The sequence below is a fragment of the Physella acuta genome, unplaced genomic scaffold (genome assembly GCF_028476545.2).
Source record: "Physella acuta isolate Inbredline_101_S28 unplaced genomic scaffold, ASM2847654v3 ptg000076l, whole genome shotgun sequence".
Taxonomy (NCBI): Eukaryota; Metazoa; Mollusca; class Gastropoda; family Physidae; genus Physella; species Physella acuta.
The window spans coordinates 356127-369696 of record NW_026731596.1 but is presented as its reverse complement, the minus strand read 5'-3'; positions in this window follow the sequence as shown (position 1 = coordinate 369696).

The following is a 13570-nucleotide window of genomic DNA, read 5'->3' as shown; positions in this document are numbered from 1 at the left end:
TTTCTCCAGCTATACGCGTCATATTGATTACATCTAGCCACGGCCGATTGGTCAGTGAAGTCAGCTGGGCACGACCCCACGAATAAAAACCCGGTCAACTTTTCGCTCTTTGAGCCGCACCCAACCCTCGCAGTGCCTGTTGGTGCTTCTATTGGCGCCACTTCCGTTTCCTGCAAGGTTCTGTTGCTGCTCTCTTTGAGCGCCTCAGGACAGCACGTTCCGTAAATCAAGCACCGCGGTCTGGTACAGTCGCACGGGAAACAAGTCAATTCCAGACACTCTTTGTCTTGATTCCCAAAGACACTGGCGCCGTCCTTACACTGATAAGGGCAATAACCCATCAGGTACTCATGGGCAGATAATTTTGACCTGTCCCAAACATAACTCTTCAGAAGTGTTTTTTCGCTTGAATAGAAGTTTGACCAGGGAAAATTCTTGTTATAATCCTCTGTATAATTCACATTATATTTCACGTCATAATTCACAGTTGATGAGTGGCACAACAAACAAGTGACTCGTAAAGCGATGAAAATATTTAAAGCTAAAAAGCACATCTCTACAGTTTACGTTTGTCACATTCATAAAATCACAACACGTTAGTTAGCTCCATAATACACAATCCATAGACCACAGTGTCAATAGCATTGTGTACAGCAACGCTGATTGCTTCCCCTATTTATAGGATCAATTGCAATTTGGCCTTTATGAGTACACCTAAGGGGCACAACTCCCCGTAAACATGGACGGATTGATTAATTTGTAATCGAGCCATTTATCTTTACTGCTAATATCTGCTCCAGGAAAAACAGTTTGTGGGATCTCTGCGAACTATCTATCTCTGGGGGCTGAAGTCAGAGACATTTAGTTATTATTTTTTGATTATGGCAAATGATAATTTACGTGGAGTAAATTAAAAAATCTGGTCGTCAAAAATATTTTGTTTCTGATTAGCAATATCCAATGAATGAACCGTTACCCAGTCCCCCCCCCCCCCCCCCCCCCACCCCATCCCTGCAGAGAAACCCCTAGCCATGAAAGAACCAACAGAAGGAACAGTGTAAAATTATTTGAAAAATTATTTGTAAAATTATTTGTAAAATTATTTGTAAAATTATTTGTAAAATTATTTGTAAAATTATTTGTAAAATTATTTGTAAAATTATTTGTAAAATTATTTGTAAAATTATTTGTAAAATTATTTGTAAAATTATTTGTAAAATTATTTTTAAAATTATTTGTAAAATTATTTGTAAAATTATTTGTAAACTTATTTGTAAAATTATTTGTAAAATTATATGGCAGTGTGGTTAGTAGTATTGTTGTTAGTAGAGGTGTAGTTAGTAAATGGTAGTTAGTGAGTGGTAGTTTAATAGTGAGTGGTAGTGAATGGTATTGTAGTTAGCGACTTTGATGATATACAACGATACAAGCTTCAGTTAAAGAATCCGTTAAGAAAACCCTCTGCTTTCAAAAGGCGCTTCTTAGTCCTGCATGTCATGCGAGTCGTAGTTTATCAGTTCATACACCATCCACACCGTCACCCATCTTTCACACATCCACACTCTTCACCCATACACTCACCCACCCATCCACCACCCACAACCCACCCACCCATCCACCAACCACCCACCCATCCGCCCACCCTCCACCCATCCACCTTCCACCCACCCACCCATCCACCACCCACAACCCACCCACCCATCCACCCACCACCCACCCATCCGCCCACCCTCCACCCTCCACCCACCCAGCCACCACCCATCATCGCATGTTTCTTTTTTCCCATTTCAAAATTGTTTGTTTCATAGTGGGTGTTCTTTTACTGGATCTTTTAGCATTTAAAGGTTATGGTTCTATTCATTAGTGTAATCATTTGATAAACATATATATGTACATGTTCTATGTGAGGGAATGTGTAGGCGCCATGATTATTTTTTTAAGGGAGGCGAGTACACAAAAGGGAGGGAGCCACTGAAGTTCTGTATTGAATATACGACGTTAACCATATCATCTATTTATAAACTGGATGGAATATTTCCTGACATTTACTTTTTGTGTGTCTGCCTCATGTCATTGACATTACGACACCTCTGGGGACCTGACATTTATCTGTGACATCATGAGCAGCGCTGACCCATGGGGCGTCCACATAAAAACGGTGAATGGAAAAAAAATTATAAAGGAATAATTTTGTCGGAAAAAAAGTCACAGAAATAAAGTCACTGAAAACAAGTAACAAAAAGCTTTAAAGAAATATTTTGATTTAATGGTTGAGAATCGTACAATTTTGGTGTTTATTGTTGTGGATTTTTTTGGTAGCATATTTATTAAATTTAAAAGCATTATGGGTTATAACGATAATAAGTAAAAGTACTATAATGTAATTTACACATCAACCTCAACTTTTGTTACGTATTTATTTAAATACGCTGTAGAAAAATTAATTACACATTTTGGCACATCATTGTGTTTTGCATATTTGTTTTTGCCGTTGGCCTTTCCTTGGTCGGCTTCTCTTCAGTCGGCCTTGCCCATACATATTGTGTGTTGTTGACGTTTTGTGTCAAAGCCAGCCTTTGTACCGTGTCGGCTTTCTGTTTTGATCCACTAGTTATGGAATGGGCATGATGAATGTGATCAGAAAAGGTGGTTGAACCATTATTACGGTGAGTTGTGTGCAGCATGTCAGATTAACAACATCTTTATGAAATTTCACGCTAATTAAAAAAAAAACACACGATTAAAAGCGAGAAGGCTGTAACGTTCTATTAAATATTATATGTATAGCGGAATTAAAATCTACACACTTCATATTAAACATTATTACGTTTGTTATAAATATTACTATACATATGCAACATACGCACACTACATTACATTTAATTAATTTATGTTGATTTGCACTTTCTGAATATTTAATACATAAACACATTCCAAGCAAATACACATTTGTTACTTTTTTCCTATGACTTTTTTTCTGTTTTTTTTTCCTGTGCTTTTTTTCCTGTGACTTTTTTTCTGTTTTTTTTTTTCCTGTGCTTTTTTTTCCTGTGACTTTTTTCCCTACAATCATTAAAACACCAAGGCCCTGCTCTACTGTACTGGTGTGGTATTTGCTGCGTGAGATAACCGGAAACTTTGGATCTGTGGGGAATATCCGGACAGTCTGCGATATGTGAGGGATATCCGGACAGTCTACGATATGTGAGGGATATCCGGACAGTCTGCGATATGTGAGGGATATCCGGACAGTCTACGATATGTGAGGGATATCCGGACAGTCTACGATATGTGAGGAATATCCGGACAGTCTGTGATATGTGAGGGATATCCGGACACTTTGTAATCCGTGAGTTAGCTGGCAATTTGTTTTATGTAACATTTACCCGGCAGTTTGTCATCTGCCATAGTTACCCGGCCATTTTGTAAAATGTAAGAGTTATACGGGCACACAAAGCCAATGTTTCCCGTGGAGGGGCGGGGAGGGCCAGAAGAAAAGATCTAGACTCCACGATAAAACAGGCAGGAGACAAAAACTGGGACAGATTCGACTAATTTATCACGAGAGAGAGAGGGGGGGGGGGGGGACGGACGGACGGACAAACGGACGGCAGGATGGACGGACGGATGGACAGCCAGTGAAACAGAGAGGGGGGCAGAGAGGGAGATGGACGAACGAGAGAGAGAGCCGGTAAAAACACCAGTCTAGAGAGCCACGAGACAGAAGATTGAAGAGAGAATGGGGGGGGGAGAGCAGGCGTGAGGGTGATGACGTCAGCCACTAGCTGACCACCACAACAAACACATTTATTTCATTTAAATATTGGCCCGGGGGTCATGCGACCGTCGTGACGTCATACGATTGGCAGGTAACTGACCAGGACCGTAGGGGTCAACACGACCCCACCACGCACCTGGCGACCCCGGATCTCACGGTACACACGAGCAGTTCCGGCCGCTGGACATTTGTTGACCCGTCGCCATGTGATGCACATGTCATGACGTCAGACGCTCCAGATGTTTGTCTCCGTTAATTAATGAGCTCATTAGGTAATGCATGAGTTGATGACAGATGTGATAGAACAGCTAATTAAGGTCAGTTTGATGCACCTGCATCAAGTACTGGAAACATTTTCTACATGAATGTGCGGGTGGTGTGTGTAGATGGGGTATGTGGATGTGATGTGTGGATACAGTTAGCGGATGTGGTATGTGGATGTGGTGTATGGATTGTAAGTGTGGATTGTGTGGATGACACGACTAGAGAAGGTCGTAGGTTCACCTGGAGCGATAACAATGCCAAGCATGACAATCTGTGAACTCGATCCGATTAAAACACGGGGAACTTTGATGAGGACAGAAGCCGCGTTAAACTTGATTAAAAACATGAGCAGGTAAACAAATCAAATGACTGCATTATGAACGTGCGGGGACTGGGGTTGGCCATAAGCGAGGGGAGAGGGGTTGCACTGCGCGTTAGGTAGACTTCCTGTGCCAGTCGCATCTAGTGTCAGTGTCAGTATATCGATTATGTACATCCGTTTATATATTTTGGTCCATATGTTTTTCCTTATATATTCATGAGATATTTTATCTGCGATATTTTTTCTATATATATATATATATATATATATATATATATATATATATATATATATATATATATATATATATATATATATATATATATATATATATATATATATATATATATATATATATATATATATATATACATGAATATAAGTATATTATATATTTCACAGTAATAAGATCTCGATGGCTATGAAATTCGACTGACTTTTTAAAAAGGTTAAAGGTTAGGGTGGGGGCGGGTAATCGTCAGAACTTCATATTTACTGAGGACAAATAAAATTCCTATTTGGTAGATCTAGCCAGCTAAGTCCACAACGGTTTGGTTGTTTTGTGACCCGACGCACAGGTCATTTCCTGCTAGCATAGATCAAAACATCCGGTTGCACGTCTGCTGAGGTCGCTCCAAATAAAACTTGAGACTTCATAACAACAATATAGAGATGGCGATTTTTATCCCGAAATATTTGTATTAGTCCGATTGACTTATACAGAAGGATATTAAAAGGATATTAAAAATAAAATGTAAACATCAAAAGTTTAAATCAGGTTAGTGACCCCCTGGGGCCTGGGGCTGTAAATGGGTGGAGGGGGAGGGGATTGATGTACACCTCGTCAACAGACGCTGAGCCAGCAGACGAGATTAACGGACCGTGTGTTTAGCAGCTGTACAGGATTATCCACGCCCAAGTGCCCACACGGGAATAGAACCGATAAGACCCACGTAAACATCTCAGTTAAAAATAACTTCCTGACAACAACTCAACAGCTGGACAACACGTCTCTAATCTCATCCGGTGATTCTGGTTTTAAAATCAAAATTTGGCATCTTTTATTTTTGTCTATAAGATCCGAACTAATGCCTTAATAAAAGAAAAAAATAATCTGAAATATTTTATTTCTCTGATTTGGTTTGGCGAGAAAAACGCTGAGATGGAGAAGAAATTGGAAAACGTTGAGATTAATCTCCCCTGGATTTGTGTGGCCCGGCTACCGGGATCAACACTCAGACGCGATGTTTGTAAACACGAGAGGACTCTACGTCACTCATTCCTCCACACACAGGCCCACAAACAACACGGGAGTCACGTGGTCTGGATGCAACATTTTCTCTAATCTAACTCTTTGCATGCGTGTTAGCGGCCCAACAAGCGAATTAAGGCCTGGGTGACACTCGAAGGACATCTTTTCTCTCGGATTGTTTTTTTTTGTTTCGTTTTCGTCTCGGCGTGCTGGAGTCAAGCTTTTTGTTTTCTGTCTTTAAATCATTTCCTGCTTTTTATTTATTAGACTGTTACACAAGCAATGTTCCCAGTTCCACATCATGTTCCATTTTCCAGACATTTTGTGTTACATGTCCCACACTCCACCAACAGCTCACCACATCCTAATATATAATGGCCCATGTGCGCTCTTCTCTCTCTCTCTGTCCGCAAAATATTTTCGCCGGACATCACGTCAGAATCGGCAGCGATATATGAATAACTTTTTATGGACTTTCGTTGAAAATAATATGTTAGATGTTTTAAATGTGTAACCACAATTTTATTTAAAGAAGAAAAATAAAAAAATAAAGGCATACTCGAATATAGAGAAACAGTATTATTTATGCAACCGGAAAAGTGTATAAACTTGGGACAAGAACGCATTTAACAATGACGTCGCTTATTGTTTACACTAAAAAAGAGCACGAAACTAATGACGTCATCTTCCGAGTTTAGAATTTTAAAAAATGAACTATTTCATTCAAATATGATTTAGAGCTATGTACGCTATGAAATGTAGACTACACATTACGATATTCTCGGCCTAAACTTAAAAAAATTATTTTATCTATTTGGATTCTAGATCTAGAGATTCTAGATCTAGACTAGATCTAAATCTACGCAAAAACTACACTTAGACACTTAGACGCTACGTCGCTAAGATCTATTCTAGATCTAGATTTAGACTCTATCTACTGTAGAATCTATTCCAAAAATAAATTTCTACAATAAACTTTTTCAGGACTTAAATATTTTATAGAAATCTTTGTTTGTTTAGCAATGAAACTGGCTAATTATGGGTAAAAAATTAATTTGAAAAAATAGGCATATTCGCGTAAGTTATTTTTTTTTAAACACTTCTTTTATTCTCCATATTTTAAAAGGTACCTAATTAGCTGAGATAATAGTATACTTAATACCACACAGGTGGTGCTGGATCGGGACACACCAAGTCAAACCTAATTTTTTTTTAATATGTGAATCTTCCTATTTTAGACTATAAAGAAAGGAACTACTTTGGAAATCTTTGTTTATCTATGCAATTTGCTAATCTCTATAATATATGAAGCAAAGTTGTTGGGTGCCCGACATCGGGCACTTCTCGGCGCCGCAGGCGCTTCAAATTTGGCAGGATCTTGCCTTGGGGCGACAGAACACGGGGGCCGGTGCCGGTTGACCTAAAGGTCTACAATGAGGGGGTCAAAACAGACCTCGACTGACCGGCGCCTTATATGAGCTATAAATCGAAAAAAAATTGTCCACGTAGGAACCTCTTCATAACTCCTGAGGTCGTAGACCGACCCTCGGGCGAATTAATTAAGCATTCAAATTCTCAATGTTTTTTAAAGCCTAGCGAAGCTGGACAGCATGCCTAGTATATACCTAACAGCCGTCCCGGCCAGGCCACTGTAAAACCTATCTGCCAAGGACCATGACGTGTGTTTAGTAATCAGTATATAACCGACATTGCCCACCCTAACTACAACGAACCGAAACAAAAAAACACAAAAAACGCAAACATAAAACAAATGCAAAAAGAACACGGGAAAGCCCGGGGCGCCAAATAGTACTCTGTCGGGGCGCTGGAGGACGCGTGGATTTGATTCACTTAAAGACTATAGTAACCTTTCCTATCCATAATATATCGCACTGTTTAAAACGAAATTATGCACCGTAGCGCGCATAGGATAGCCCAGGGCGCCAAATCGAATCCTGCCGTATTTATGATACGCCAAGCTTATCCGCAAACGGAAAGAAGTAAACATAGAGGACATTTAGGAACTGACTTCTTAACTGTTATTGATTTTAAAAAATATTTGCGGTGCAAAGCAACGTAATGTGATGGAAACTATTGAAGCTATAAAACATAAACATAGCTCTTAAAAGAATTTTTTCCGCCTTTACAATCGAGAACGTAGTAAAACTTCACACTGCAAAATGTACCGTTAAAACGTCTGCTTAAAAAGGTACGCACTATTGTAAGGTAAAAAAAAAAAAGACGACGTTTATCATGTTTAGTGCGACACAGAGGCGTAGCGACCCTTCCCGGCGCCCGGGGACAAACTTTTAATTTGGCGCCCCCGTCGGGAGCAAATTTTCGAATGACATTTTAATTTGTTTTTCCAACCCATTTTGGCGGCCCCTAAGGTCGGCGCCCGGGGACGTATGTACCCCCCCCCCTCGCCACGCCTCTGGTACGACAGACAAAAACGAATTCCCCTTCGTGTGCAAAAAAAAAAGACGGATAATAAACTAGAGGAATTCTCGTTCCCGAATATAAGATGTCTTTTGTTACTTCAACTGTCTTTAATTAAAAATAATAATAAGAAAACATTACGTTCAGTGTATAAAATAAACGCAGTATTTAAAATACCTACCACATTTCTCTTGACCAATCCACGCTAATTATGTAATTTTTTTGCCAACACCAAAACAAAGTAATAAAAGGTACATTTTTTCCTCCCGATGTAATGTTCTTTTATAAATGGGAAGTAATTGTCTTCTCCTAATTTATCAAGGGACGTAAGGAGTGCTAAAGAACTAAATGTAAATAATTAGAATTTTTGTGAAAGGTGTCAATTTAATAAATGTTTAAAAATTTGTTTGATGAACATGCCAACACTTATTACTATAAGTTTGAAAAAATCATTAATTTAGACAATGAGCACTTAGACTTTGGAATCCGCGGTTCGCTGTCCGCCATATACAGAATTGAACTTTATATATTAGATGCATTCCCTAGGTATGTTCCATGTCCCATACTCCACCAGCAGGTCACCACATACATATCTATGTATTCCCTAGGTATGTTCCATGTTCCACAAATTGTACTAGATCGAGTCATGAGCACATGGAGAGTTAAAAGAGCACAATTTCACGAAGACATTCAAATACAATATTAAAATATCCCGAAAAATAACTGCCCTACGTATTATATACAATGGGGGGGGGGGGGTCGTCCAAAAAATGTTACGCTTTTTGCTGATTCCCATCGTCTTCTCTCATCGTCAGAAAAAAATTATTAGAACATCCCCTTCACTAAAATGACTTCACGCTTGGGCGTACCGTGCTTCCTCTTCGCTAACCCCCCCCCCTCCCCCCAATACACACACCGAATAGCATGTTTTTTTAGCTTAAAGAATATTTTGTCTAAAATTTTCATAAGGTACAGGAATATAGACCAGCGTTGATCAATTTTAGAGCACTTAAAAAAAGAATATCTGCTAAAAATAGTTTACACTCACATTTTACTAACCACCCCCACCCCCAACGTCACACACGTGTACACTAACCTCGATCATCCTTAAACAGCATGACGTTTTTTATTTACCAACCCTTGTTATGTTTGAATCGAGACACATAATTTACTGAGCATTGGAGTAATTATATATATTATATAATTGGTGTAATATATATATATATATATATATATATATATATATATATATATATATATATATATATATATATATATATATATATATATATATATATATATATTATATATATATATATATATATATATATATATATATATATATATATATATATATATATATATATATATATATATATATATATATATATATATATATATATATATATATATATATATATATATATATATATATATATATATATATATATATATATATATATATATATATATATATAATGTTATGAAGCCGCCTAAGAGCAAAGTAAAAATAGATATACTTTATCAGAACTAAACCTAGTATCAGAAACTTAAACACACCATACAAAGATGACACTGGCAGAAGCTGCCACATCATATGACAGCTAATTGACTGCCATATGGCAGCTAAATGACAGCTATAAGACGGACAACATTGCTCATAGACAGAAGTAGACAAGCGTTACTAACACAAACCAAGAGAAGGATAGAACGCAGCAACGCGGGCCTTGAGCCCAAAGTGATTTAGTAGATGACATACATAAATAAACCGGGAGTGATCTCCCCTAAACTTTCTCGAATATTCTTATATAAAACAACAGGGAATGGGAACTCGGGAGATAGTTATGATTTTTAATCCATTTTAAATACTTATACCTTTTAAAATAGAATAGAATCTCATAAAAAAAGAATTGCGCACCAAGCGAACGCAAAATAAAGATGTGTATAATAGTGCGGAATATTATTAGTACTTTATAAATTCACATGCGTTTTTTGAGAAATCGAAAATAGCGTAAATTAGTACTTCCGGTCAACGGAAATTACTCAAAATTTGACAGAAGGTAGAGAATTAGATCTTTTACTTACATGTGAAATTTCATTTATCAATCTCAAATAGTACTTAAGTTATAGGCTTTTGAAAAATTCAAAGTAGAATAAGTACCACTTCCGATTATCGGAAATCGCTCAAAAGTTGATACGGATCTACGATTTTGATAAAATACTTATAAATGAAATTTCGTCAACCTAGCTGTAATGGTACTCAAGTTATCGTGTTTACACACACACACACACACACACACACACACAGACACACATACACACAGACACACAGACATGCGGACAAGATTGCAAAATTATGTTTTTCCGTATCAGTGAGGTGATTTTTTTTGCACGATTACAAGACTTTCTCTATACTTCGTATATACGAGAAAGTAAAAAAAAAATATCTAAAGAAACAATCGCACATGGAGTGTACGTCACATTGTATGTGTGAGTGTGTGTGTGTATATGTGTGTGCGTGTGCGTGCATGCCATCCGCATCCACATATCAACTCATCTCCCTCATCAACACCTCATCATCACCACACCATCACCTCACTATCACCTCATCATCACCCCATCATCACCCCATCATCACCCCATCATCACCCCATCATCACCTCATCATCACCTCATCATCACCTCATCATCACCTCATCATCACCTCATCATCACCTCATCATCACCTCATCATCACCTCATCATCACATCATCATCACATCATCATCACCTCATCATCACCTCATCATCACCTCATCATCACCTCACCATCACCTTATCACCTCATCATCACATCATCATCACATCATCATCACCTCATCATCACCTCATCATCACCTCATCATCACATCATCATCACCTCATCATCACCTCATCATCACCTCATCAGCACCTCATCATCACCTCATCATCACCTCAACATCACCTCATCATCACCTCATCACCACCTCATCATCACCTCACCATCACCTTATCACCTCATCATCACATCATCATCACATCATCATCACCTCATCATCACCTCATCATCACCTCATCATCACCTCATCATCACCTCATCATCACCTCATCATCACCTCATCAGCACCTCATCACCACCTCATCATCACCTCACCATCACCTTATCACCTCATCATCACATCATCATCACATCATCATCACCTCATCATCAACTCATCATCACCTCATCATCACCTCATCATCACCTCACCATCACCTTATCACCTCATCATCACATCATCATCACATCATCATCACCTCATCATCACCTCATCATCACCTCATCATCACCTCATCATCACCTCATCATCACCTCATCATCACCTCATCATCACCTCATCATCACCTCATCACCCCATCATCACCCCATCATCACCCCATCATCACCTCACCATCACCTCATCATCACCATTTTCTACACGTACAACACAAATCTATTCTTTCTTTGTTTCCTACACCTTAAGTTCTTTGTATTCATTTTATCGAATTCAATCGAATTCGGAAGGACCTCGGCCTGAATGAAACCTTCTCATTTTTAAGTATACGTGAAGTCGTGGTTTGTTGAGCGAACTTCTCTAGAGAGCATGGCGTTTTGTGAAGGGATTCAAGTTCAGTAGTCAAGGAGAAATGTTTCGACTTTTAAGTTTAATGAAACTGTATAGGAATGCAAAGATTTGATAGTTCTAGAAATTATCGGCCGCAAGCTGTCGGTTCTTTCAATATTTTCTTGTAGCATTGTGCAAGTAACAACATAGTCTGTGACGCATTTCAATGACGTCAGAAGAATGAGCGTCAATACACAAAAAGTTGTAGGCACCAGCAGGCAAGCTGATTCTACCAATATCACCCCCTCCCCCCCCTCCCCCTGCGGTGTGAGCTGGACGTTTGTATTGGACCAACTAACATGCACGGGGATTTGACGCTCTAACCCGCGTGGGGGGGGGGGGGTTTATACACACGATTAAAAAACAGTCAAACAGCATAGTGCACGGTCTTGTGTCATAGGGTCCATTCCCCTGTAATGATCGCATCTAATCCACACTGGCGGTCAGCAGGTGCACATCTAATCCACACTGGCGGTCAGCAGGTGCAGTGGACACATGGCCAGGTCGTACACCCCCCCCCCCCCCCCCAGTGGCTCCATGCAAGTCTGTATTAATACGGCAATTAGTTGGTGATCAACAAGCTGACCTTGAAATTGTGGGGCAAACAGTTGAACGCACTTGGTGGGACTTGTCTCAGTCTCAGGTCTACCTGTTGGTCGCGGGATGACGTCACGTGTCCACACACTCTGACCTACCCGACTCACCTGGGGTCATCCGTCTGATATTATCCCTAACCTACCCCAGATTTATCTTTCTGATACTATCCCTAATCTATCCCAGATTTACCTTTCTGATACTATCCCTAACCTATCCCAGATTTATCTCTCTGATATTATCCCTAACCTATCCTAAATTTATCTTTCTGATATTATTTCTAACCTATCCCAGATTTATATTTCTGATATTATCCCTAACCTATCCCGGATTTATCTTTCTGATATTATCCCTAACCTATCCCGGATTTATCTTTCTGATATTATCCCTAACCTATCCCGGATTTATCTTTCTGATATTATCCCTAACCTACCCCAGAATTATCTTTCTGATATTATCCCTAACCTACCCCAGATTTATCTTTCTGATATTATCCCTAACCTATCCCCGATTTATCCTTCGCTTATCTTTCTATCCCACAGTGGTCACCTGAGTAAAAACATTTTGCTTGGTCCCACCCTCGGAGAGTACAATTATTCTAATACAATTATACCCACGGGCAAGTGGGGGGGGGGCGATATCCAGGTTGGCCCTGTCTAATAATGTAACAAAAATTAAGGATGATTTATTTAAGCTGGGTAAGACAAAGTTATGCGGCGTGAATAGGTCACGTTTGATTATATCAGCTATGACTAGATGTACCAACTGTGAAAACTAAGAAGTCAGATTTCTCACGGAAACCTTGAGTCCTGCGAACATCAATTCTAGTTCCAAGTACCTGGTGACGTCATGCAATTTGAACGTTTTTATGACCTTGAGCTGACTACCAAGGTCAGATATTATACTATTGACATTAAGTCGCTTTGATACTCCACATCAAAAAAGCATGCCGGTGAGTGTCTGGCCAGGTATGGATGATGTGTGCACAAAACTGCCGGCTTGGATGAATGATCGCCTGCTAGACGAGGTCGCCTCGATATTTGCCGCCAAACGATTTCCCGCGAGTTGTAATAAAAAAGTTTGCGGGAATGTGAGGCCACTTGGCTTGCTAGTGTTGACATCGCGAGCCTGTGTTGACCGGACATATAGGACGGCGGATCTGTGTGTTTAAAATCCGATTTGATGGGGGCCAATCGCTGAGAGCGGACAGCTGAGCCAGCCTGGCACATGAGGGACAAATACCTGGCCAAAATTCGATCACGTGACCGCCTCAGCCA